The sequence below is a fragment of the Bactrocera neohumeralis genome, chromosome 2 (genome assembly GCF_024586455.1).
Source record: "Bactrocera neohumeralis isolate Rockhampton chromosome 2, APGP_CSIRO_Bneo_wtdbg2-racon-allhic-juicebox.fasta_v2, whole genome shotgun sequence".
Classification (NCBI taxonomy): domain Eukaryota; kingdom Metazoa; phylum Arthropoda; class Insecta; order Diptera; family Tephritidae; genus Bactrocera; species Bactrocera neohumeralis.
This window is the reverse complement of record NC_065919.1, coordinates 26,450,828-26,476,077: the sequence shown is the minus strand read 5'-3', so window position 1 is coordinate 26,476,077 and position 25,250 is coordinate 26,450,828. Positions and strand designations below refer to the sequence as shown.

The 25,250-nt window shown below is 35.0% G+C and overlaps 1 protein-coding gene and 1 pseudogene across 9 annotated transcripts in view; one reads left to right on the top strand and one right to left on the bottom strand.

Annotated features, from left to right (window-relative positions):
- LOC126759481 (dystrophin, isoforms A/C/F/G/H) overlaps positions 1 to 25,250 on the top strand; it is a 558,659-nt gene that overhangs the window by 278,523 nt on the left and 254,886 nt on the right. The gene's annotated exons all lie outside the window — the stretch shown is intronic.
- LOC126751823 (small nucleolar RNA U3) lies at positions 6,844 to 7,046 on the bottom strand (annotated as a pseudogene).

The window sequence follows — 25,250 nt, the reverse complement described above, 5'->3', positions numbered from 1 at the left end:
TCGATGCTGACATACCAAAAAGCTCTCACTTGTAGATTAGAGGGAACTTAGTAACAATTTAAGGGTCATCACAGAATACCTAATCCTAGGGTACCACTTTCAGAAAACTGAACAGTAGACTCGGCAAAATACAGTGCATTCGTGGACGTTTATGCGACGCCGTAAACGCCCTTTGTAAGTGCGCAGTTAAGGTTGTTGCTACAGCTCTCAAAGTTCCAAAGGAATTTGCGGAGCTGGAAAGAATAAAATCAGACATTTTATAAAATCCACTAAATTGCTGGATAAAACTTCATATATTACCATATGGAAGCACAATATACCTTACTATGACCCAAACGGCTCATAGTTCCGGCCTCTTTTAACGAATATCTTCGCGCAAACGACGCAGAGCACTCAAATAGTATTACTTGTTGACAGTGTGGCCGGTCGGTAGAAATTGGGATAACATTGGTAAACAAAAATCCAGTTGTTTTTTGTGACGTGAACAGAACAAAGTGTTTATTATATACAAATTGCCACAAATGTAAAAAATAGCTACACATTTCTTCTATCACCTAAAGTTTTTTTGCTCAGATGATTTTTGTTTAAAAAAAATAGCGATAGATATATTATTGTTATATTATTTTATTAACGAAATAGTATCTTAAAATGTTACTGTTGATATTTTTTCGGCGACATGTTAGTTTTGGAGTATCCCTTAACAATGTCCATTGCAGAAAAGTCTTGGTGAAACCATTCCCCATGTTCGTCACTTACGACCCCTAAATTAGCGGGGGAAAATCCAAATGGGAGTCCTGAGACTGAATTTTAAGGTACATGTTACAACCCATTTTTTTATAGGCAGTAAGTAGTTCAGTCACAAGATCTTTGTAATTGTCAGCTTTCACATTTCCAAAAATTTTTTAACATCGTTTTTAAAGGCACTCCAGGCTCGTATTTCAGTTTCATTGAGCATTTCCTTTCATTACTTCTCTTATTTGCGGATCCACAAACTGCCCTCCTTAATTTTTGCTTCACTGACTCTTGGAAAATTTGGTTTCAGATACAAGAACCATCTTCCTTAACAAAATTCTTCATTAAACCCAGTTTGATATGCAAAAGGTGGTAGTAATATCTTTTTGGGATCAACTAGAGGTTGACTGGTAACGTTTTTTTTTGCCCGGAGTGAGTGCTTGACGTACTGACCACTGCTTCTATAAATAATGACAGTCTCTCGCACGGCTGTGCCATTCGCAAAGGAGGCAACAATATTTCGTATATCCTACTTACATTCCAAGAAGAAGAGCTATTACTTTTAGGTCTCCACATATCGCCCAACTATACTCATGATAACGGAAGTGCTCTAAACGAACTCTCATATTCTCATATGATACCTTCATATGAATCGCATGAGCTAAGAGCACAGATGGATATTTGTTACCGTTATGAACCAATACCGCCTTCAAACTAAGTTTAGAAGAATCAATGAATAGACGACAATCACGTGGATCATGTTTCTGACTTAGTGCGTTAAACAAATGGTTAACTTCTGAACAGTATACCAGATCCCCTTCTTGAAGAAAGCAATTTGTGAGGTCTTTCTGCTTTTTTCTGTAAAATGTAATATTTACATCACTTTGGAGAAGGTTTCAACTTTTTAGTCTGCATGCTAAAAGTTCGGGCTGCTATTTTGAAAGGCTTAGATCTCAAACTAAGTCATTAAGTTCTCCCGGAATTAGATGCAGCACTGTTGAACATCCTGGTAAATCAAATAAAGTATAGGTTGTCATTTCCTTTCTAGTCTTTCACCGAGGCTCCAAGATTCTGGTGCTTTTGGAATAGGAAGTTGTTCACTGTGTTTGACAGGTCTTAAAGCTTATGTTAAATTATAGTTCTAAACCGTATGTTTAGACGTCGGTCCAATACCTTCAATATTAGTGAGGCAAAAATATCAGTCTGTAACATTTTACGACTCGAACCTTTTAACCAAGCTGTGAACAATGTTATACAAGTTTTACAACAGATATGAGAAGCCCATGCTTTGTGTTGGTCCCCAACTTTAACACCAAAATACAGTTCGTAAGCTTTTAGCACAAGCGGGGTAAAATTACGTTTTTGTGATTTAAAAGTTACTTCTCCGCAGACATAACAAAAACTGTACCTAAAAATCTTAAACACAGTAATTTCAAAAATGTTCAAGAATGTGAACTCAAAAACGTTTCGCTATCCTAACAAAACCAATTCGAACACCGTTAGTCTACTGATAAATTTTGTAAAATAAAATGATCGTAAAATACGCTGTTTACTTCAATCAACCACGCAGATCCGGTCTAACCCGGATAAATCCCTGATCGTATGAAAATATGAGATGACGCAATGTAATGAAATTTTTTGTATTGTAAAATCTAAAGCCGCAGGTTTCAGAATATCTGTGGGTAATAGAAAAATTCTGTTTTCAGATTTGACTTCAGGGTATCAAACTGCATTAGGACACCTAAGAATTTTCATGTCACCAATTATGTGTCTACCAATATAATTATTTTGTAGTGACATTTGGCACAGATATCGCTGACATTCATAAAGACCTAGTAAAAAAAATCGACGAATGGGTTTTCGCGCGAAATTCATATTAAGAAGTCTTACTATTTTTTGCCCACAGTATTTACAAGTATCAAGTGATATTTTTAATGCAAAAAGTAATCACTTTAAAAATACCTGAAAAGGGTTACCAACTATTTTCACAACGTTCTGGCGCATTCTTATATTTTTGTCCTATCAAAACAGGTTACTTCGAAAGTTGGAAAATACTTTGGTTTTCATTTATTGTTGGCGGGGTTGCCATCATTTCTAGTAATGGCTTACCTTACAAAATTTTATTATTTTGAGCAAAAGTAAAGCTCAGCAGACTGAAAAAATTCTTGAACAGAAATCGTTGAATCGTTGTAAGTGATTCATAAGATTAAGAAAAGAGGTGCTTTATTACTACTATTTTGTTTCTTATGGAAACTCCTGATTTTAAAAACGGTCGTTGAAAATTAAAAATTCAACTCTTATTTTAGGTATTTTTGTCACTAAAGCCCGTATTATTATATTATTTATTTTTAGTATATGTATAAACCTTTTTAAAAGGGTGCAATCATATTTAAAAATATTTGTAACTTTTTTTACTTAAAAGTTTTCGTATTTATAACAAATAATCTGACCTAATCTAGAATATTTTTCACGCACAATTTAGTTAGTTCGGCACATTAGTGCAGCGTTTACCAAATTTTGATATTTAGAATCCATACTCCGTTTTTATAGCTAACTTATAATGAGGAATGTAAAGTTAAAGGCTTTCAAAATATGCCTAGAAAATTAATGTGTGTTAAGAAAATCTCAAAAAAAGGAACATAATCATATGGTGACCCTTTTTCGACTGGAAACACGTACAATAAGGCAACGCCTTCCTTTTCATTACTTTCGCCATACTGACACATTGGTTGGGCACTAATTCATTGTGTTATGAAATCTGTATTGCATGTGTTCTAAAATACATCACATTAGTACCGTCCATCCCTATTTCAATATTCGCAGTTAAGCATATGAAACCCTGCATAGTTGTCATTTTAATTACAACAAGGATACAGGATACATGCTCGGCAGCCTGGCAAGCACAACTATGCTGTCATCATTTCAGACGTCACGTGTGCAAAATACATGGCCATTAGCAGAACTCTGCTCCCTCATCGCTAAATGAGAGCGTATGTCTGCGATACGTGACTGCGGTCGGCACCGGAAACACAGAGCAGCAAAGGAATATAGGGTAACATGCGCTCTTACATATGTATGTATCTACAAGTACATTTGAAAGTGTTCGTACTGTATACTTGGCAGCAGTAGTTGGTACTTAATTTATTTCGAGTGCAAATTAAATGTGGAAATATTTATTTATGCGCAGAGCATGCAGCTGATGAGTTGATTTTGGATAATGGTATATTGTTTAACTTCGATGATGATTGTGGACTACTGGATGCTATGGTCTCTTCAGGTCCCAAATCATATCTGGAGTAAATTATCATTTTAAAAATTTTTTGGTTTTAAAAAACCGTATGATTTCTCTATCAACAATTTTGGTGGGACAGGTAATGGTTTCCATCATCTGTAATGACTATGAAAGATGAAAATATGTTGAGCATGTTAATGTAAAAGGCGTAGTATAGACTATTTTAGTATCTTGTATAGTAAAAAATTGACGAAATCCACGTTAATCGTGTTAAGCTGTCATGTTATTTTTGTTCAGTATGTTTGGCATTTCATCATGGAAAAACTTACGCCTGAACAACAATCACAAATCGTTCAACTTTATTACGAAAATTCACGTTCTGTAAAAAAATGTTTCGCGCGCTTCGCTCAACTTATGAGCGTATCTATTGAGCGTACTATTCGCAACACCATTACCCTCCCACCTTGAGACCCAGCATTCAATATTGTATAATATTCGACCGAATAGACCACATCGCAGGACGCAGTGAAGAAAATATAGCAGCCGTAGCTGAGAGTGTACACCAAGACCGTGGAGAGTCGATTCGGCGACATTCGCAGCAACTCGATTGACACATTTGTGACGAAGAAGAACCTGAGGAGATTCAAGAGCTGCCTTTTCATATAGAAAAACACAACGGTTTGGTGCGGTTTATGAGCCGGTGGTAACATCGGTTCATATTTCTTCAAAAATGATGTCGGTGAGAACGTAACCGTCAATTTCGACCGTTATCGGGTCGTGATAACTGACTATTTGATACCTGAAATTGAAGCTCGTGACCTCGGTGACATTTAGTTTCAACAAGACGGCGCCACTTCCCACACACCGCATAATTCAATGGATTTATTGAGAGAACACTTCGGTGAGGAGATAATTTCACGTTTTGGGCCGGTCTATTGGCCAACAAAGATTATGTGATATCACACCCTTAGACTTTTTCCTGTGGGGCTATGTAAAGTCTAAAGTCTATGCGGACAATCCCGCTTTGATTCTGGCTTTGGAGCAAAACAGCACGCGTCTTATTCGCCAGTCGAAATGCTCGATCGAGTCATCGAAAATTGAACTCAACGGATGAACCATCTGAGACGTTGCCGCGGCCAACATTTGGAGGAGTTAATCTTCAAAAAATATATGCCAAATAATTTTCTTTCGAAAGATAATAAACATTCCCCATTAAATTGGGAGTTTCTATGTTTTTGTTTTCTTTAAAAAAGTAGGAAACCTCAAAAATGATCAAAGATCACTTTTCATTTGGCGCTCATTAGAAATATTTAATTTTAATAATCCCAGTTTTTAATCAACTCTTTTGGTTTATTTTTGTTTAGTTATAACATAACTTTTTATTAACAGCCAGTTGCCATGCCTAATGGAAATTTCGTGTACAGGCAATCATATCGAACAGTCTCCAAAAAGAAGAATAGAACCAAAAAATGCTGATTCTTAGATTGTTCGATCGTTATTGTTTGCACTAAAATCCTCTCTCCCAAATTATTACCAAAAATCGTATTTACTATGTGCTGTAAATCTGCGCATGGTTGAAGTATGTACATATACATATGTACTGCTCTATGTAGAGCTCGAGAACTACACTTTAGTTTTAAATAAGCACACCACTTTTTATACACAGAGTTGAATTACTTTAAAAATGTCAGTAGAATTGAGAATGAAGCTGAAATATAAGAATAGAACAACACTTGCTAGAAATGTTTGCTAAACCCTTTCAAAACGGCATTATTATTGAGTCTGCACTTTATTTCATCGCAAAGAGTCAAGAATGAAATAAGCCTGCTGTTTCCTTTCTGTTGAGAACGTTATTTTAGTGAGAGTGTTTTGCATCGAGCGGAACAAAAAAAATCTGAAAGGGAAATGTCAGGGCTTAAAGACGGTTGAGACACTTCCCAGCGGCAGTTTTGACAATAGTTTTTAACCGGTCTTACCACAAGAAGCCGAGTGTTGTAATGAAGAAAAATTATTACGTCGTGTCGTGTCGGAAATTCTGTACGTTTGCTGGCAATCGTTCGCTTCAAAGGCCCTATTAATAGTTTTACCAGCCCCAACGTCAGGAATCACAGAGCAACACATTGGTGGCACGATAATCAGCTTTGCCGTCGAATAGACTGATTGACCATTGACTGTGAACTCTGTGCCACACACAAGGCAGCAATCTTCATCGAGTTGACACATATATGTATTCATAATAAACTTCCACCTAAATACGACAGTTTCGGCGGAGGTTTTCTTCATATCACATTAGTAAATAATATCTTTTTGTAAAATACTTTTTAGACTAAATGTTCGACATATTTGAGATAAAAAAAAGGTGCGTGGAGTCCCTACGCGCGGATGAAGTTATACTTCTTAGTGATATTCCAAGAAATGCATATCATTTTGTATGAAAGAAAACTAGAAAACTTAAATTCACATTTATAAATTTATTATAATTTAATATCTCCCCGAGCATGCCTTTGCCAACAAGTCGTCTTTTCGCGACGATGGCAAAAGCTAAATATCATAAATTGCACAACTTTCTGGTGCTTCTCGCAAAAATCTGCGTCGATATGTATTCACGATCATACGTATACATACATACATATTTACGCATGTTTGTAGGCGAAGCTGCTACAGCGGCAAGGGGTGACAATCCGCGGCCATTACTTTACTTATGCCAAAGAATTTTCATTGCTACGAATATGGAAATGACAACGAAATAATGCAAATATGCATATTTCTAAAGGTCATTAATTTCTTTGAAGAAATGAATGATCCTGAGAAGTAAAGTCTTAACTTTTCAACGGCCAACGCAGAGCATTTCAACCAAAAGGAATTCATTCATTAAAATCACCACTCAGAAGTCGTTTTATCCGTTGTAAGCGAACGATTTTCGAAGAAACATCATTTCTAATATGCCACAAGACAAAATTAGAAATGAACTTCTTAAACCTCACGCTGTCAGATAAAACGATATACCTCGTCATCGCGGGTCGATTTCCAAAAAATGTAAATGAAGACTAACTACAGAAATAACCCTGTAAAGTATAGCCTTAATTTTTCAACGGCCAGCGCAGGGTATTTCAATAAAAGGGCACATAAAATAGTTGAGAATTTGCAGAAATGAAAGACAAAGGAAAGAAAAAGGAGTATAACTTCAATAATGAACAAGCATACAAACATACCTATGCGCAGCAGCAGCAAGGAAAGAGGTAACAATCGACGATCCTTGTATATTTCTTTCATGCATAACCAAACCATAATTAGGACAACGCAATTCAAGTGTCAATGGTGGTGTTGGTGGTAAGCGCTTCAAAAGTAACGACGAGCACGTAGGTTCGAATCCCAACAGAATTTATTTTAAATTGAGTATGTCACCAACCAAAAATTTAAACATTTTTCTACAAAAACAACAACAGCATAAGCATGGCAACATTGTGTTGTTGGTAGAAAAGCCGAGCTGTGCCGAAAGGAACGAACAAGCGATCGCCGATTGTCATCGCTTCGCTTGCTGCTCGAACATCCTCGCAGACAAGGTTGCGTAGATTCATATTGAGCAAGGTTGCGCAACCTGAATCTATCGCAACCTTTTCCGAACTCGTATAAGAAATATAACTTCAAAAAAAATTTTTTTTACGCTTCAAATGACAAGAATACTGAAAAAGACTTACATGATAGTAGGACGCTTGTACGGAATATTGAAACAATTGAATAACAATCAAGATACGCTGTCTCTTGGCAAATCAAAATAAGCATAATCTGGTAATATACATATTATAGATTTAGTGTCTTTAAAATTGTTAAAATTTTACTTTAAAAATTTCTATGTGGTATCACCCGACGAATGCACAGATCACTCTGGTGAATGAATGAATGGATTTAGTAAGATTGTAACAAGGCTTTCGAATGCGCATGGAATTTAGTTTATAATTTCTGCTTGCTTGAAGCCTTTATAGAGTGGATGCAAAGTTCAAAAAAGCAAGCTGTGCGGATTAATTACGTGTTCAAACTATGTAGAATATTTTTCTATGTATATACCGTTTTTTGTTTTGTTCTCCGAGAGAGAATCTTCAAAGATATCGTCATTTTCCGGACGATATGCACTATTCGTATAGTCCGCTCTCCCAATTAAGTCTTGCGGCAGAGCACGCCTACTCTTAAACGCTGAACTCCGTCTTCATTGCTTGTATTTGGTCCACGGAACTGCCGCCAGGCATTATGTCGTGGGACCAAGCTTAGCCATTCGCTCTAACTCAGATTCGCTGTGTAGCTATAACTGCCCACGCTCTCATTTCGTCCCAGACCACCTTCGATTCGATCATGTAAAGCACTATATTCTCCGTTGTCACTCGATCGTTTATCACATTCTCTATTTCTTGTCTTTCTTTTTCATAGTTCGGCAGGAAAAGAAGATATGCAATGCATTTTCGCCGCTGCTGCTGCAAAAGAAGAAATTTATTTAGTCAGCTTGTCCATATTTGCATAGATATTCTCTGTAACAACCAGTCAGTTGTATGCTGGTATGCTTCTAATAAGCCTTTGCGTCCATCTCTCCGTAGTTGCTTCGTCCCATCTTTTCTGCCGTTCGTTCAGGCTCTTTTGTCTTTCCTGCTTCCTCTCTTCTTTCGTTAAGCGAGCGCCAGTGATTTTTTTTTTTTTTTTTTATCGAAAATTCGCTTAATTTCCATGGCCATTATGTCTGCTGGTATGAGGCCTGATATGACTCCAGCCGCCTGATGTGATACAGTGCGATAGGGTTTCTGCTGCAGCGCTGTCCCCCATATGGGTGCAGTTATGTTAGCCATTATTCTCGTTAGCGTTGCGGTCACCCTTGATGCTCTTTCACAGGCTTTTGTCTATATGCGTCCTGTAACTTAACCTCGAGTCTATCAACACTCCTAGATATCTCAAAGATTGCTGGGTCGTAATGGTATATCCGTCAATATTGATTGTGGCGACCTCTAATTTCTTCCTGCTTGTGATTAGTACTGCTTCCCTCTTTTGGCCAATGTATATACCCTAAAGTAAAACATATATGTATGTATGTATTTTAGCTTACGATTTTTTACATTCATTTCTTGGCCAGAAGCCTAGTGTATACCATTATCAAATTTCTGCCAAATTAACACATTTATTATCCCCTTCCAACCAAGTATGTACTTTTGTGAGCATTTTACAGGGAAACAAATATAATCCGACATACTTTACACATAATATTCAAATATGAGAGGAAATTATATAAAAATGCTTGAATCGTATTTAAAAAAAATTTTTATATGCACATGTATGTATCACGATTACTTTTTGTATGAGGAACTGCGTGTTCAAGTGCCTAGCTCATTGTGAGTTCAGTCTGTGCTTGTATATGTGTGCGTCAGTGTGTATGCACACATGTTTTCGCTTGCTCGTCACTGTCATTGTCGCCATTTAATGGCCATTAACGGTGTGAATAACGGTGAGTGAGACTATATACGTGCATGTGCGCGTTGTTGTGTATGTTGGGCCTACAGGGCGTATGAGTAATTTTAAGCATTAAACACCGCTGAAGGTCTAAAACGCAATTATCCTGTTGCGCAGGCTTTATTTACTCAACAGTTATTGTTGTTTTTGTATTCATTAATATTTATTATAAAATAAATGTATTCATATTAAATGAAACAACGCTTGGTTGAATGCTAAAGCAAATTTGCGCGCGCTCGTTGCTATTTTAGTTTCATATTAAGCCCGCGTGGGTGTGTGTATGCCTATTAGACTATGTCTATATACATACTTTATGCTATGTGCTAGTACATGTGCATCTGAAAGCACTTTGTTGCTTAGTGCTAGGTAAATTGTGCAATATTTTTGTATAGTCTCTAATTTTTGTGCGTGTGTGTGTGTTTGTTTGTGTGTGGCGCACTTTAGTCACAAAAGTTAATTTAGTCGGTTTTATTGCAGAGCATATTTACATTGCAGCCACCTATTGTTGTCATTAACAATGTTTAAAATTCGTTTTTATATTGCCTTCATTAAATAAATATAAATTCTGGCTATTTAGACAATGCTATTATTACAAAATAACTCAGTAATTTCCGCTATTGCTAATTTCTCTCCCGTTCACATGAAATTTGCTAAACTAATTTTTTAATATAATCAAATATTTTACCAATCATACACTTGTCCTCTGTTAGGCTCAAATTTTTACTACAGCGAGCTCCAGCTTCAAGTTAGTTACCAAACCTTCCAACTGTGGAACAAAGAAAAACTTAATATAGGATCTTCTTCAAAATATAATTTTTCGCTGTTTATAATCTAACGCATGCTCTGATTCTGACTTTAAATTCAAATTTCTTCAAGTCGTTTTCTGTCTGCTAAGGAAAACTTTAATCCTACAGAATTTTAGTGCCGCTTTTGTTGTAGTGAAATTAAGTACTAAGTTGTCTAAAGGGATATATCCATTTGCGAATTTAAAAATATATTTTTTTTTGGCATATCAATCAAGTAAAAATATGTTTGAGTATATTATCCGCAAATTTAAAGTTATTTGTCAGAATTTTTAATATAATATAAACGGCTCCGAAACTTCTTTTGGAATAATTGGAATGCAGTTTTCAGCGTTGGTGATAAAAAATTCTCTGAATTGGCTAAGCAGACTTGAACTGATAGATTTTTCATCCTAATTTCTAGACAGCTTTTCAGTTATTGATACAAAGAATAAGAATTTTTGATACTAAGTCCGGTATTTGAAGCCACTCCGATATGTATTTTTTTAACAAAAATCAGACTTTTTTGGGAAACTGCCACTTGATCAAAAATCACCATTGGGACTAGTCCTTGAAGTATTTCCTGCCTTCAATTTTATCTTCTTCTTGATTGACGTAGACACCGCCTACGCGATTATAGCCGAGTTAACAACAGCGCGCCAGTCGTTTCTTCCTTTCGCTACGTGGCGCCAATTGGATATTCCAAGCGTAGCGTCCTTCTCCACTTGGTCCTTCCAACAGAGTGGAGGTCTTCCCCTTCCTCTGCTTCCCCCGGTGGGTCGAATACTATCAGAGCTGGAGTGTGTTCATCCATCCTGGCAACATGACCTAGCCAGCGTAGCCGCTGCCTTTTAATTCGCTGAACTATGTCGATGTCGTCGTATATCTCGTACAGCTCATCGTTCCATCGAATGCGATATTCGCCGTGGCCAATGCGCAAAGGACCATAAATCTTTCGCAGAACTTTTCTCTCGAAAACTCGTAACGTCGACTCATCGGTTGCTGTCATCGCCCAAGCCTCTGCACCATATAGCAGGACGGGAATTATGAGTGACTTATAGAGGTTTGCTTTTGTTCGTCGAGAGAGGACTTTACTTTTCAATTGCCTACTCAGTCCGAAGTAGCACCTGTTGGCAAGAGCAATCCTGCGTTGGATTTCCAGGCTGACATTATTGGTGGTGGTTCCCAAATATACGAAACTATCTACAACTTCAAAGCTATGACTGTCAACAGTGACGTGAGTGCCAGGTAGCGTGTGAGATGACTATTTGTTTGATGGCAGGAGATATTTCGTCTTGCCCTGGTTCACTGCCAGACCCATCTGCTTTGCTTCCTTGTCTAGAAAAAGCTGAACTAACGGCGCGGGTGTTGAGGCCGATGATATTAATATCATCGGCATACGCCAGTTGCTGTTAACTCTTATAAAATATTGTACCTGCTCGATTAAGTTCTGCAGATCGAATTATTTTCTCCAGCAGCAGATTGAAGAAGTCGCACGACAGGGAGTCGCCTTGTCTGAAACCTCGTTTGGTATCGAACGGCTCGGAGCGGTCCTTCCCGATGCTGACGGGGCTTTTGGTGTTGTTCAACCTCAGTTTAGTCGTATAAGTTTTGCGGGGATACCAAATTCAGACAGCGCGGCATAAAGGCAGCTCCTTTTCGTGCTGTCGAAAGCAGCTTTGAAATCGACAAAGAGTAGTGTGTGTCGGTTCTCCTTTCACGGGTCTTTTCCAAAATTTGGCGCATGGTGAATATCTGGTCGGTTGTTGATTTGCCAGGTCTAAAGCCACACTTATAAGGATCAATCAGTTTGTTGACGGTGGGCTTTAGTCTTTCACACAATACGCTCGATAGAACCTTATACGAGTATGCGATATTGAGGAGGCTTATCCCAAGGTAGTTGGCGCAGATTGTGGGGTCTCCCTTTTTCTGGATTGGGCATAGCACACTTAAATTCCAATCGTGGGCGTACTTTCATCCCACCATATTTTACAAAGAAGCTGACGTATGCTCCTTATCAGTTATTCGCCGCCATGTTTGAATAGCTCGGCCGGCAATCCATCGGCCCCCGCCGCTTTGTTGTTCTTCAGTCGTGTAATTGCTATTCGAACTTCTTCATGGTCGGGAAATGGAACGTCTGCTCCATCGTCATCGATTGGGGAATCGGGTTCTCCTTCTCCTGGCGTTGTGCGTTCACTGCCATTCAGCATGGATGTTCCCTCCATAATTTTAGTATGCTTTGTGCATCGGTCAATAGATCACCTTTGCGGGTTCTAGAAAAGTGTGCTCCGGTTTTGAAACCTTCTGCAAGTCTCCGCATCTTTTCGTAGAATTTTCGAGCATTTCCTCTGTCGGCCAGCTTGTCAAGCTCTTCATACTCACGCATTTCGGCCTCTCTCTTTTTCTGTCTGCAAATGCATCTCGCTTCCCTCTTCAACTCGTTATCTATCCCATCCCGCACGTGTAGTGGTCGATCGTAACGTTGCGAGGTAGGCAGCCTGTTTTCTCTCCGCTGCGACACGGCACTCCTCGTCGTACCAGCTGTTCTTTTGCATTTTCCGAAAACCAATGGTTTCGGTTGGAGCTGTACGTAAGGAGTTTGAAATGCCGTCCCACAGTTTCCTTATTTTGTTTTGACATTAATTTAAGCAGGAATCTGCCTCATTTTTTTTCCGAAGTCCTCCTGGAAACATTTAAATAATAGAGAAAGTGTTATAAAGCTCACCACATACACAATGTGATAGTTAAGCGCTTTCACCAATCGCGCAGTCTTAAAGCGCTTAGCAATAAAATGTGATATTTCGAATGGCTAGTATTCCTGTAGCAGCAGAAATTGCAAGCTCATTATGAACATTTCTGATTGGGGCTTAGCCTTTACTAAATTTATATGTGAAAATATTTCTATTAAAGGTTTATATACAGTTTGAAGGCCGTAGAGAAGCGAATTTTCCAAAACTTTTTTGAGAAAACTTTTAAATTTATTGATCCAATAATTTGTGCACATACTATGGTGTCTTCTAACTGTATTTTAAGACTTAGTATTCGAAAAATATTCATTTGAAAGGAACTACGACTGATCTCCGGGAGCTCCTCTCAAAAACGATGTTTTGTGGTGATCACTCAAAAATATATCACACATCAATGGAATTGAAACCAAAGGAAAGTAATCAGTCCATCAATTGCTTTAAACTTACAGGGATATGAAACTCTTTGAAAAAAAACTACTTTCATTAAAAAAGAAACTCATACTTTGTCTACAGTTGTTCGCTAAGAGATCTAAGAGTCACTCAGAAATTTCTAGGACTGATCTATGAAGGCAAAATCTATTCTTAAAAAATTTTGTTGCATTATTGAACCTATTTCTGGTCTTCAAAAACCCAAACCTTTCATTACTTTAAAACAGCTTCTAAATCTGCGGCGGAAGAGAAGAAGAAATCTGGGCGCTCTTTCTCTGAATTTTACATTATTTAAATTTGAAATTAAATTGTTTATACCTGTGACAATTAATTTACAAGATTTGTTTTGCTTATTATAAATTCTCAAACTTTCTATTTAATATCAACCACCAACAACAGTGAATTCTGAATAATTAATTTCATTTACTGAGCTGAACAAAGAACAACAATATGGAATTCGCAGTAAAAGCCAACGCCAGCTCAAAATTAAGCAACTTTTCTGAGCAATCACAACTGTTGACCGCCAAAATGTGGTTGCATGCCTGACATTCATTATTTAATGCTGTGATTATTTATTAAAAACTAAACGACAGTTGGAAATACTAAATTTATTTGATGTGATTCGCAGAAAATTGTCAACGTCAATTGGCAGTGAAAACAGAATTTGAAAATTGAAGAGGTTTTGTAATATGTTTACGAGCATTAGAGAGATGTGTTTTCGCTGTTAGACAAAGTAGCTTACTTGGAAGACTAATTAACTGTGGTAACGAGAGCTGCCAAAAAAAGTTGCAGTGAAAGTCAAGTAAAGAAAGTAAAGAATGATGACTTTAAAAGTTATCTGTTGAAGGCCTATTTTCTAATATTTTCTACATCATGAAGTCGTCAAAGATAAGATATTTACGATGTGCCACTATCAGGTCACGAAAATATTCTCCTCTGTGGATCCGTCGCTCACGCTGGGAACACCTTTGCATTTATTCAGGACGTCATTTCATATTTTTCGTCATAAGATTTACTGTTTTTACTTTTTTATATTTTTTATTAGCCCATTTCCTTTATTTGGTGGTAAAATTTGTTCTTTGTCAACTTCTTCTTTGCTTCCGCTTATAACCATTAGAGCTTCGATATGAACTATACGGTATGCCGATACTACCCTCAGAATTATTGTGAGACACACGTTTTTAAAGGCTCTCTAAGGCTAAGGTCGGTTATACACATATTTCTAACATGCATCTGCCCATAACTCTCAGTCAGCTAAGTTAAAAAATGGTTTGAGAATTTTAGATGACTTTTCTGCATCGTGGTGTACCTGTACCAAGTAAGTAAGTCTGAAATCTAATCTTAGACCCAAGTAATTGATTCTTATGTTCTGACGTGATTTTTAAGTGTGGTGGTCTTCAGAGGTCTTACAGCAAGATTCTGTCTTTCAAGTAACTATTCAGCTTCAGCCTGAGATATGTAGGTATTTTACATCTTTCTAGTGCATCAATCGTGTTTTCTCATTTAGCGCAGGTATTCCGCACGTCCAGGCTAGTGAGTAAAACAATTGCCCCCAGTGTTGATCTAGCCGGTCTGATACCGTATGACTTTATGAGTGTTAAGCTATCTAACTTCTTCTATCGGTGCTTCTTGCCGTCAGTATACTGATAGATTCTTTGAATTTCCCTTTCCTTTAGGCAAGCGCTTAAGCTTTCTATCTACATGTTTAAGTGATTTTTAGCTTTTATTTTTAGTACCTTTGCTGTTATGTCATCTGGTCCAAGTGTATTCATTATTTTAAGTGTCCCTGCAGCCAGCTCAACCGGCAGCTCTTGTTTTCTCAAATAGTTTTTCTTATGTGGGAAATAAGGCATTAACATGCCTTATTATTTCATTACGCCTTTGTACCTTAACTCATGTTTAAATCGTTTCGAAACTCTTCTCAGTTTACTTTTTGCAGATTTCAATGGCACGGTTTAGCTCTTTGTTGCTCGGCCTCTGTGACAGTTTCTTGTGTGAGCCCGCCCTAAGTGAAGGCATGTTCTACTTAGCTGCATAATGTCCTCAGTGTCCTCTGTCCACTGGCTAAAAAATTGAGAGAAAACCATCAGTGCAGTTCCTCCTTGACTATCAAACTCGCGAAAGACTCTAACTGAACCGTCTTGGTTAATATGCCTTCTGTAATTAAGACCTCCTGTAATAGGCTCAGGATATTTAGTCTATATATAAGGGGTAATCGTTAGAAGATTTCGGTATCACAAATGACACTTTTCCTTTTCTAGCCTCAAGACCTTCTCTACAAAAACCTTTTCCATTTTGCATTTTAAATACTTCCTGAACTTTCTCCTTCCAAACAAAGAGTCGCATTTATCTTAAGGACTACCATTTGAGGGCTAAACTGATCCTCAGAAATATTTCTAGCCTAATCTGCTACAAACACAAGTAGAATAATTTTGTAAAGTTCCTTTTTATAAGAGATCTTTAATATGCCTTTAAATGTGGACCTTTCCTAAACAGTAAAACCGTGAACAAAAAGTGAATTCATGCTTCTTTTTATATAATTTCATTTGAAATTCGCTCCGTTCACTTTCAAGGAAATTTCAGAGAATGGCTTTCCTAGTGTGCTAAATAAGATGTTCTCATTAATATCAAATATAATATTGAATGTTTTCTTTGCGACATTGCAGTCCAGAAGTCGAAGATGTAACGAAGCCGCACTGATTTTACAAGATTATAAATCTTCAGTTGTGAATACATGAATATTTATTATAACATTTAACCAGAGGCTTGAAATAGCACTGTTATCTGCGTGTGCTTATATGTGGATCTGTCCAACGCTTTGCGGCTTCACAAGCAATTTGCAATGAATATTTGACAGTTGATGCCAGCAAACAGCAGCAAGAGCAGCAAAAACAAACGAACTTGACCACACGACGGACTTGCAACTGTGCCACAACGCTAGAACACTTACACCAAATTTCACTTAAGAAACAACAGTTAGCCAGCAGAGGAAGCTGTTATCTTAGTTATCTTAGTAGCGTAGAAGCGTTTGTATTTGTATTTGTATAACTTGGCCCTTCTCTATCTGTGCAAACCTACAACCAACGTGGTAAGCCAACATAAAGCTGGTGCTAACCAACACGCCACACACTCATTGCCGCCACTTTGCGCTGCGAATTCGCATTCCCCACGAGATAGCTACCCTTTCGGCCATTTATCTGTCTGGCTGTCGGTCATGCTTGTCTGCAGTTGTATTGAATATTTCAGTTGCCAACGTGCGCTTGTCACACCGCAACAACTTTCGAAGCCACAAACACACACACTCACTCACATATACAAGCATGTATGCGTGTGTGCGTTTGTAGTTTCCTTGGCGGCATGGAACATGATAATCTGCTTGTACGCACGGGCAAATATATTCAAATAAGCCTAAACAGTTACAACTTAAACGCAGCGCGGCAACAACAGTTCGACGGCCAGCCGGCAGTTTCGGTAGTCAGAAGCATTTACGGCCTATCGAATTTGCCGCAGACGCAACTTTCCTTGCAAAAAAAGGCAGATAACAACGCAAGCTAACACACACACATACACACGGGCTCCGCAATCGCTCGTTAATATGCGTTGCAGCGTATCGACTCCGTTGTGGCAGTACATTTGCGTTAACTACATGCAACACGCAGCTCGAAAATGGCAACACGTATACGCCATGTAGCACCGTTTATGGGTGGCCACGCTGGCTGTTGTTTGCGTCAAGTCGCTTAAATTATTAATATCTTGATTAAGTTTAATGTGCGATTTGAGGCGTAAAACCTTTAATGGGGCATAATGTTGCGAGACCGAATTGGTTTTGGGTGGCAAAAACAAAAACAACAACAAAAAGGCACAAAAGCAAATAAAGTACGGGCGTTGCTTGAGGGGTGCATGGCGGCGTGCAGTCCTGCGAAAAGTGATTAGATATAATATGGTTGTATTAGTGAATTTTGCGAAATTTAATCAAGCTTCGTCGGGCTTCAATGTGTGTCAGTAAGCTGTGCTGTTGTTAAGTTCCAATAATCCTGACGTCCATTGAAGTATAGACTAAACAATGTAGAGTAATCTAGAGCATGTGCGCCACTATTTTCAGGAAAGTTCTTTCAAAATTACTTTAGGAGGCCGAATCCTCTGTTTTGATTGCTGACTCAGAATACTAAGCTCATAATAGTTTAAGATGTGTTGGGCATGTGTTTTCTATTCGTAATTTTTATTTTTTTTTGTGACATAACCATGTAAGTAGAGGTCTGTCTTCATTACCAGAGCCATTGAATACATAAACTGAAAAACCGAAACCATTTCATTTCATGCCTAGTTCTTTGATGTCTTCTGTCTTACATCTGGCAAATCTTACTGACTTTTCTTGAGAATCCAGATTTTTCCTTTTCCATTCCACGCGTTTAGTTGTCGAGCATAAATTTGTCTAATATGTATGCTTTTTGGCGCGCATAATTTGTAGCCACTCCACAGTACACAAAGAGAATTTTTTGTGTTTGAAAAAGCTTCGATAGTCTCCTTTAATTTTCTATTTATCGTTTTTTTAAATGCTAATTGTGTGGTCTGCTTTTATCTGGTATTTAATAAATATATTAAAGCCATTCATTTCATTGCTTGTTGAATTATTGAAAAAAGTATGATCAAATTCAATGCTTTTTGGTTTAAATTTCAAATGCTTTATAGAAAATTTTTAAATCTCAAACGCTTTAAAGTATTGAGCAAAAAACTTTTATAAACCGTTTGAACAATTGTCCACGAAATCTTACAAATGACCAAAAATCGTATAATGCACGTAGGCAACGCATAAAACACACTCCACCACCTAAGTGTATGCTACAAAATCTTAAAATGCGCATCGAATGGCATGAGCCGACCTCAATCGTTACACAGTTGCGAGTCTCCATTTAAACTGCTTTTGTAGCAATTTTCTTACGTTTATTTCTTTAATGCATTAAGTTTTACGCACGATTTGGGAAGTTTGCAGATTTGATTGACCGTTAGCTGCTACTCCACATCTTCAAAATATTTCGTACACTTTTCACGCTTTCAAAATTCATGCCGTTTCATTTTCGTGCCCTTTCCAAACCTTATCCTTATCCCAATACCCAACCACCCGCCTAAATTTCGGCTATTATTACTACACGCTGCCTACAAGTATGCAGTGAGCGCTGATTGATCTAAGCAACTTTGCGTTGAGTCACATTTTTTATTTTCTACCCTAACGCACTTCTTTCTGCTTGCTTCTCTTGCTCATGGCTCGTACTTACTTATTTTAATAATCCCACCTACATTTTTCTCTGCGGTAATTGTATTTTAAGTCGCTTTGCTGCGTATTTTTCGCTTATCGCTCTTTGTAGCATACTTTTTGGCTTACCTTGGCGCACTGGTTTTCAACCGTCGTTTCTTCTCTGCGAGTACGAAGGGTCTTTGAATTGTTATATCATCAATTTCAATTTCGCAATCTCATCCCACACAGCAAGTCTGCTCGGTTCTTCGCACGGCTGTTGGTTCTTTTTTACCGCAGTTCCGAGTAAACTCACTTGAGTTGCTGTACGCTTCGGTAATGAGATGCCAAATTAAATTAAGTTGTCAATATAATAATTTTTTGAGATTTATTTTTTGTTAGCTCTTTAACATTTTTGCGTACAGTTCTGATTTTATGTGTAAAAATTGCTTACAAGAGTTTTCGCTGTTTCTTTTATCACGCTTACTCTGACAATCATACAAATTGCAGCCGAATGCCGAATATTTAGGGTTGAAATTACACTTTTATATTTTGGAAAAAATGTATATTTAAATCCAAATTCCTTTTATTTCTCCTTTCGTAAGCAGTGATAATTAGTAATTAAATATTATCGATGCCATAATCAAATGTAATTAAATTATAAATGCTAAAAGTAATTACATTCAATTAAAATTATACAGAATTACTAAAACGTAATTAATTAAATTTTTTTGTTGTCTCAGCAAGTGCTGAATATTAGTTCAATTAAAAGCCACTAAATGTAAGCAAAATAATTTATTTTTAATTTAATTAAAAACACTTAATTATTAACTAAGTTATTCTTTATGATAATGGCTTACAAATTCCATTAAACAAATAATTAAATACATTGCTAATTCCACAGAAATCAACTTAAGTAATTCAGAATAATCAAAAAATAATTAAATACAATGGAAATTACCATAAATTCAATTAAATTATTATTAATTTTATTGTTTTTTTTTCACAAAAATTCAACAAATATATTGTAAATTACATTAAATTCAATTAAATAATTCGGAATAATCAACATGTAGTTAATTAGTCAAATTACTAAGGCCACAAAATTCAACTTACGTAATTCAGAACAAACCAAAAGTAATTAAATACATTGGAAATTATACTAAATTATTCGGAATAATCATCAAGTAATTAATTGCATTGCTAATTCTATAAAATTCAACTTAATTAATTCAAAATAATCAAAACGTAATTAAATATAATATTGAAAATTCAAGTAAAGTCAACTTAAAGAAGTCAGAATAATCAAAAATTAATTAATTACATTGCTAGTTCCACCAAATTCAACTTAAGTAATACAGAATAAACAAAAAGTAATTAATTACTTTGCTAATTTCACCAAACTTAACTGAAATAACTCAGAAAAATCGAAAATAATTTAATTTAATTTTTTAGCAATCTAATTATATAATTAATTTTAATTTAGTTACCATTTACTGTGTTGTAATGATTAACATGAACAAAATAGTTCAGTTTAATTACAAATTATCGATACTTATTACTAAGAATCTTCAAATTTGTTTCAAATATTAATAATAAAAAATAATTAAATACATTGCTAATTCCACAGAAATCAACATAAGTAATTCAGAATAATCAAAAAATAATTAAATACAATGGAAATTGCCATAAATTCAATTAAATTATTGTTAATTACATTGTTTTTTCACAAAAATTCAACAAATATACTTTAAATTACATTAAATTCAATTAAATTATTCGGAATAATCAACAAGTAGTTAATTAGTTAAATTACTAAGTCCACAAAATTCAACTTAAGTAATTCAGTATAAGCCAAAGTAATTAAATACATTGGAAATTACACTAAATTATTCGGAATAATCATCAAGTAATTAATTGCATTGCTAATTCTACAAAATTCTAGTTAATTACTCCAAAATAATCCAAACGTAATTAAGTATAATATTGAAAATTCAAGTCAACTTAAAGAGTTCAGAATAATCAAAAATTAATTAATTACATTGCTAGTTCCACCAAATTTAACTTAAGTAATACAGAATAAACAAAAATTAATTAATTACTTTGCTAATTCCACCAAACTGAACTTAAATAACTCAAAAAATCGAAAATAAGTTAATATAATTTTTTAGCTATCTAATTAAATAATTAATTTTAATTAAATTACCAGGTACTGTGTTGTAATGATGAACATGAACAAAATAGTTCAGTTTAATTACAAATTATCGATACTTATTACTAAGAATCTTCAAATTTGTTTCAAATATCTCATTTACTTCAATAATTTAATTAAATTAAGAGAAAATTAAATAACAATAAAAATTTATTGCTTATTCCTCCTCTTAAATAAACAAAAGTAACAAAAAAAAAGTTTACATAACTTAATGATTATTTTAGGCTTTTTTTTTACTAATAACAAATACTTATTACTATTTTTCCGTTGTAAATTAATATGACTAACTTTTGGTTATAAAATATTTTCTATTGAGTATATACTTTAGATAACTGAATAGTAATCAAATAAATATAAAATAATACAAAGTATTAAAAAGTAATTAAAAAGTTTATGTTTGTGTTTCTCTGATTATTTCAATGGCTTTTATATATTTTTAATGAAAAATAATTATTTCTTTAACTAATCATTTTTAATCACAAATTATTATTAACTCACCGTTTATAAAAATAAATTGAGTTAAGCGCTATGATTATCAAAATGCAGCAATTTGAAGTTGCGAAAGTAATTATATGTAATGTGGGGCACAATCAAAATTAATCGAAAAGTAATGAGATATATTTTTTAATTATTTTCGATACTACTGCGATTTATTTGATTATTTGAAAATAATCATGTTATCAATTTCATTATTTCTTATTATAATTAACTACTTTTTGCTCGATTGTAAAGAAAGTCATTAGTTTAGCATTTTTTAAGCATTAAGTATTATAATTGCCAATTTCTTATTATAATGATACAAGCTTGGACTAATAAAATAATTTCATTTAATTTTCCTAAATTATCTTGCTTCAATTTAAATAATTCTATAACAGATTTATGAAAACTAACTACAAAATATTTATATCTTTCAACTTCAAAACAATTTATTTTTTATAAGTTTTAAAAAATACTGAAAATCTGAAAATTGCATCTCTTCTTCATGCTCTTGCAATAATTCACACTTTAATTTCACCGCATGCCTCACACACCAACACATACAAACGTAAGGAGAGTAATTTAAATTTTAATAAGCAAACCAAAGCCCAGCTAAAGCGCCACTAAAGCCACTCACATGTTGTGTAAACACACACCGCGGCACACGAACACCCGCACACACAAACATGCAATGAGGAAGCGCAAAGAAATGAAAATCGAGCCAAGAAAAAACACATTAATTTCTGCGTTGCCATTAAAATTCCGCGGAAGCCGTAGAAAGCAGTCGTAGCAGAAGCATTTTGCAATTACATTGCGAATGACAAGCGCACAAACACACGCACACTTATGCATGGCTGTGTGCCTGCGGAGGAGGGAGATGCAGAAGAGGCACGCCGCGGCGCTCAAATCTGTCAGCGACAATCTAACGAGTGCTTTGGTTTGCTCGTAGATTTTCTTGCACTTCCATTACCACCACTTGCCATGTTTGCATGTATGTATGTGTGTGTGTATTGTTGCGGCATTCTTGCTTCTTTTGCCACTATTTCCTGCTTCCGGACTTCGTGTGAGCCTTTGGCCTGGTTGCTCATTTTTGATTAATCCCCCGACGTACATTTACACTGACACGCACAGCGACATGGAACGGCGCTGTAAACATATTATCAAACACGCACATGCATACTCATACTTGTATATATAAGAACACATTCATACATTTCAAATAACGTGTAAATGTGAGTATATATGTATGTATGTGGGTGTGTGAATATTAATGTTCACAATAGCAGATAATTTTAAGTCTACACAAAACCACGTTTGTGTATATAAATATGTGCTTACCCACACATACATACATACATAAAGTCATTCATACATACATATTATATATTATAAATCGTGATTTAGCGCGCCACTTGCTCAACTCGCTGGCAGCCAAGTATAATTTGCTGTTTAGATTTATGGCAGTTTGCACAAAACGCACACACACACACAAACATGTCTGTAAAACACACATATATACATATGTATACAAGCAGCCATATCCAAGCGTTCTGCAAATACGTTCGTAGCTGTCGGGGCAAAGTGAATTAGTTGGCATCATTGTTCTTATCACGTGGCTCAGATACACACACACACACACATTGTTAGATATGTATGTTTGTGTTTGCGTGCTACATATCGTATGCTTGTCCTAGTTGAGTTAGATTTAAAATATGAGCTTACACAATTAATGCCATTTTACATACAAACAAGCGTGCAATTATAAAACGACTTTCAAATATAATATATACCACATGCATATGTATATGTATTAAGGTGTACGTTATTTGCCAACTGATGTTTTTTTTTGCAAAAGCCATTGAGGTTTCAGTTTTCGCACTAAAAAACCTACGCTGCCAAAAGCTATATATTTTACTTTTTATATAATAATTGACATGGGATTTAGTGAACTCTTGTATTAAATCTTTTATCTTCATAGAAATTAAACATATAACTTTGAAAAGAATAGATTGTAATACAAAATCTAACATTTTTCGATAAAAATATATATTCTATATTTATACTCAGTTAAATTTATACATCAAATGTACTGTATTGGTGTAGTACACCATGACGTATGAGCAACATCAGTTATAGGAATGCTCTGGTCATTTAATATACATATAAGTTTAACTACATATAATTCTTAAAGCAGTATCACTATGAAACAAAAAAACAAATCTTTTTGTTAGTGTGAAAAATATTGTATTCGAACGTCACTTTTTCAAAATCATAGTTTTACTTGCTTAATATGAAATATTAAAATTCCAATATTATAAACAATGCACGGGTTAAATTCAATATAAAGATCCTGTTTGGTTTGAATAATGTTCTTAGAGCAAGAACAAATACTTCATGGGGCGTTTGCAGAGAAACAATATATTCAGCAAATAATGGACACGCTAATATACATATGTATGTGTGTCTTATATTTGAATATAAGAACATATGCGCTTAAAAAGTTAATAAATTAAAGAGAAAGAAATAATTTATATGCAAAACACGCGTTTAATCAAAAAATTTTAAATTGTTTTTGTTATTGCTTACGATTCACTACTTAATATTATTTTTATGTATCATAAACTTCTAAGCTTCCGCTGTCCAACATATCCAATTTATAACCATTTTATAACCAATATATAACCATTTTATAACCAACATATAACCATTTTATAACCAATTTAGGTGACGATGTGTTCGTAATTGTAGCGTGCCTTCATTATGAGTCTTCAAAGCATTTTGCAATTATCTCAAAATATAACAATCAAGGGCATAAGGCTGTTTACTGTTTGCATTTCGGGAACTTAGAGCCAATTACGTTAAAGAAACTCTTTCGAAAAATATCTTTTATACATATATCTAAAGAGCCAGCGAGAAATATGAATACTTCTTTAAAAAGTATTTTTAATTAGCAATGGAACTGGATACCTAAAACAGTTTTAAACCTTTTTTGATTAGCACGTTCTAAGCATGATACTACCGGTTAGTGATAACTGAGTTAAACAACTATTACCGATTTCATACCATAACTTTAAAATTGAATACATTTAAATATTTAAGATAATAAAATTTTATGCGTAGGTGGCAACTCTTCTCGAAACATTTCAGACATGTCATACATAATTAAGTCTTTGTAGTTTGATGCCCCTGTTATAGTATATTACTTGCGATAATATTAACTTTGATTTAATTTAAATTTGTTAGCCTGTGGCAACTCTTCCAAAAATTATTGAAGACGCAAATATTTTTCAAACCCTTAAAAAACGTTTCGTATTTTTCATTTATAATTTTATCAAAATAATTTATTGAAATACTCTAAACAGGTGGCAACTTTCAACCGTAGTCTTTGACTAATATCTTTAATTTGATATTCTTATTATAATATCTAATTTTCTTTAACAAATTATTTTTTTGACATACATGTTAAACAATTTCATTCAATTTCTTTTAAAATTTGTGATTTGTTGGCAACCCTTCTCAAAAGTAGCAACCTCCGTCTTGTTTCTCTGGCACAATAGACCCTAGGTCGCGGTGCAATCCTCACTAACTTTATTTATCAGACTTGTTTATTAGGGCTTAAACATTTTCATTTATTTCATAAATATATTTTAATATAATTTTTGAATATGTGGCAACGCTTCACACAAATTATATCAACTGTAAGCATACTGAAACTTTATTGTACTATTTGTTGATATTTATTTTGTAATAGTAACTCATTTAATTTATGTAGTTATTGGAATTATACTTTTCAAACAGGTGGCCACGCTCCCAAAAAATAATTTTTAACTTTGAACTTCCTTACATATCATTATTTCGTGCTTTTTCCATCATTTAATTTTTTTTAATTTTCAATATTTCAGATAGGTGGCAACTTTAAAAT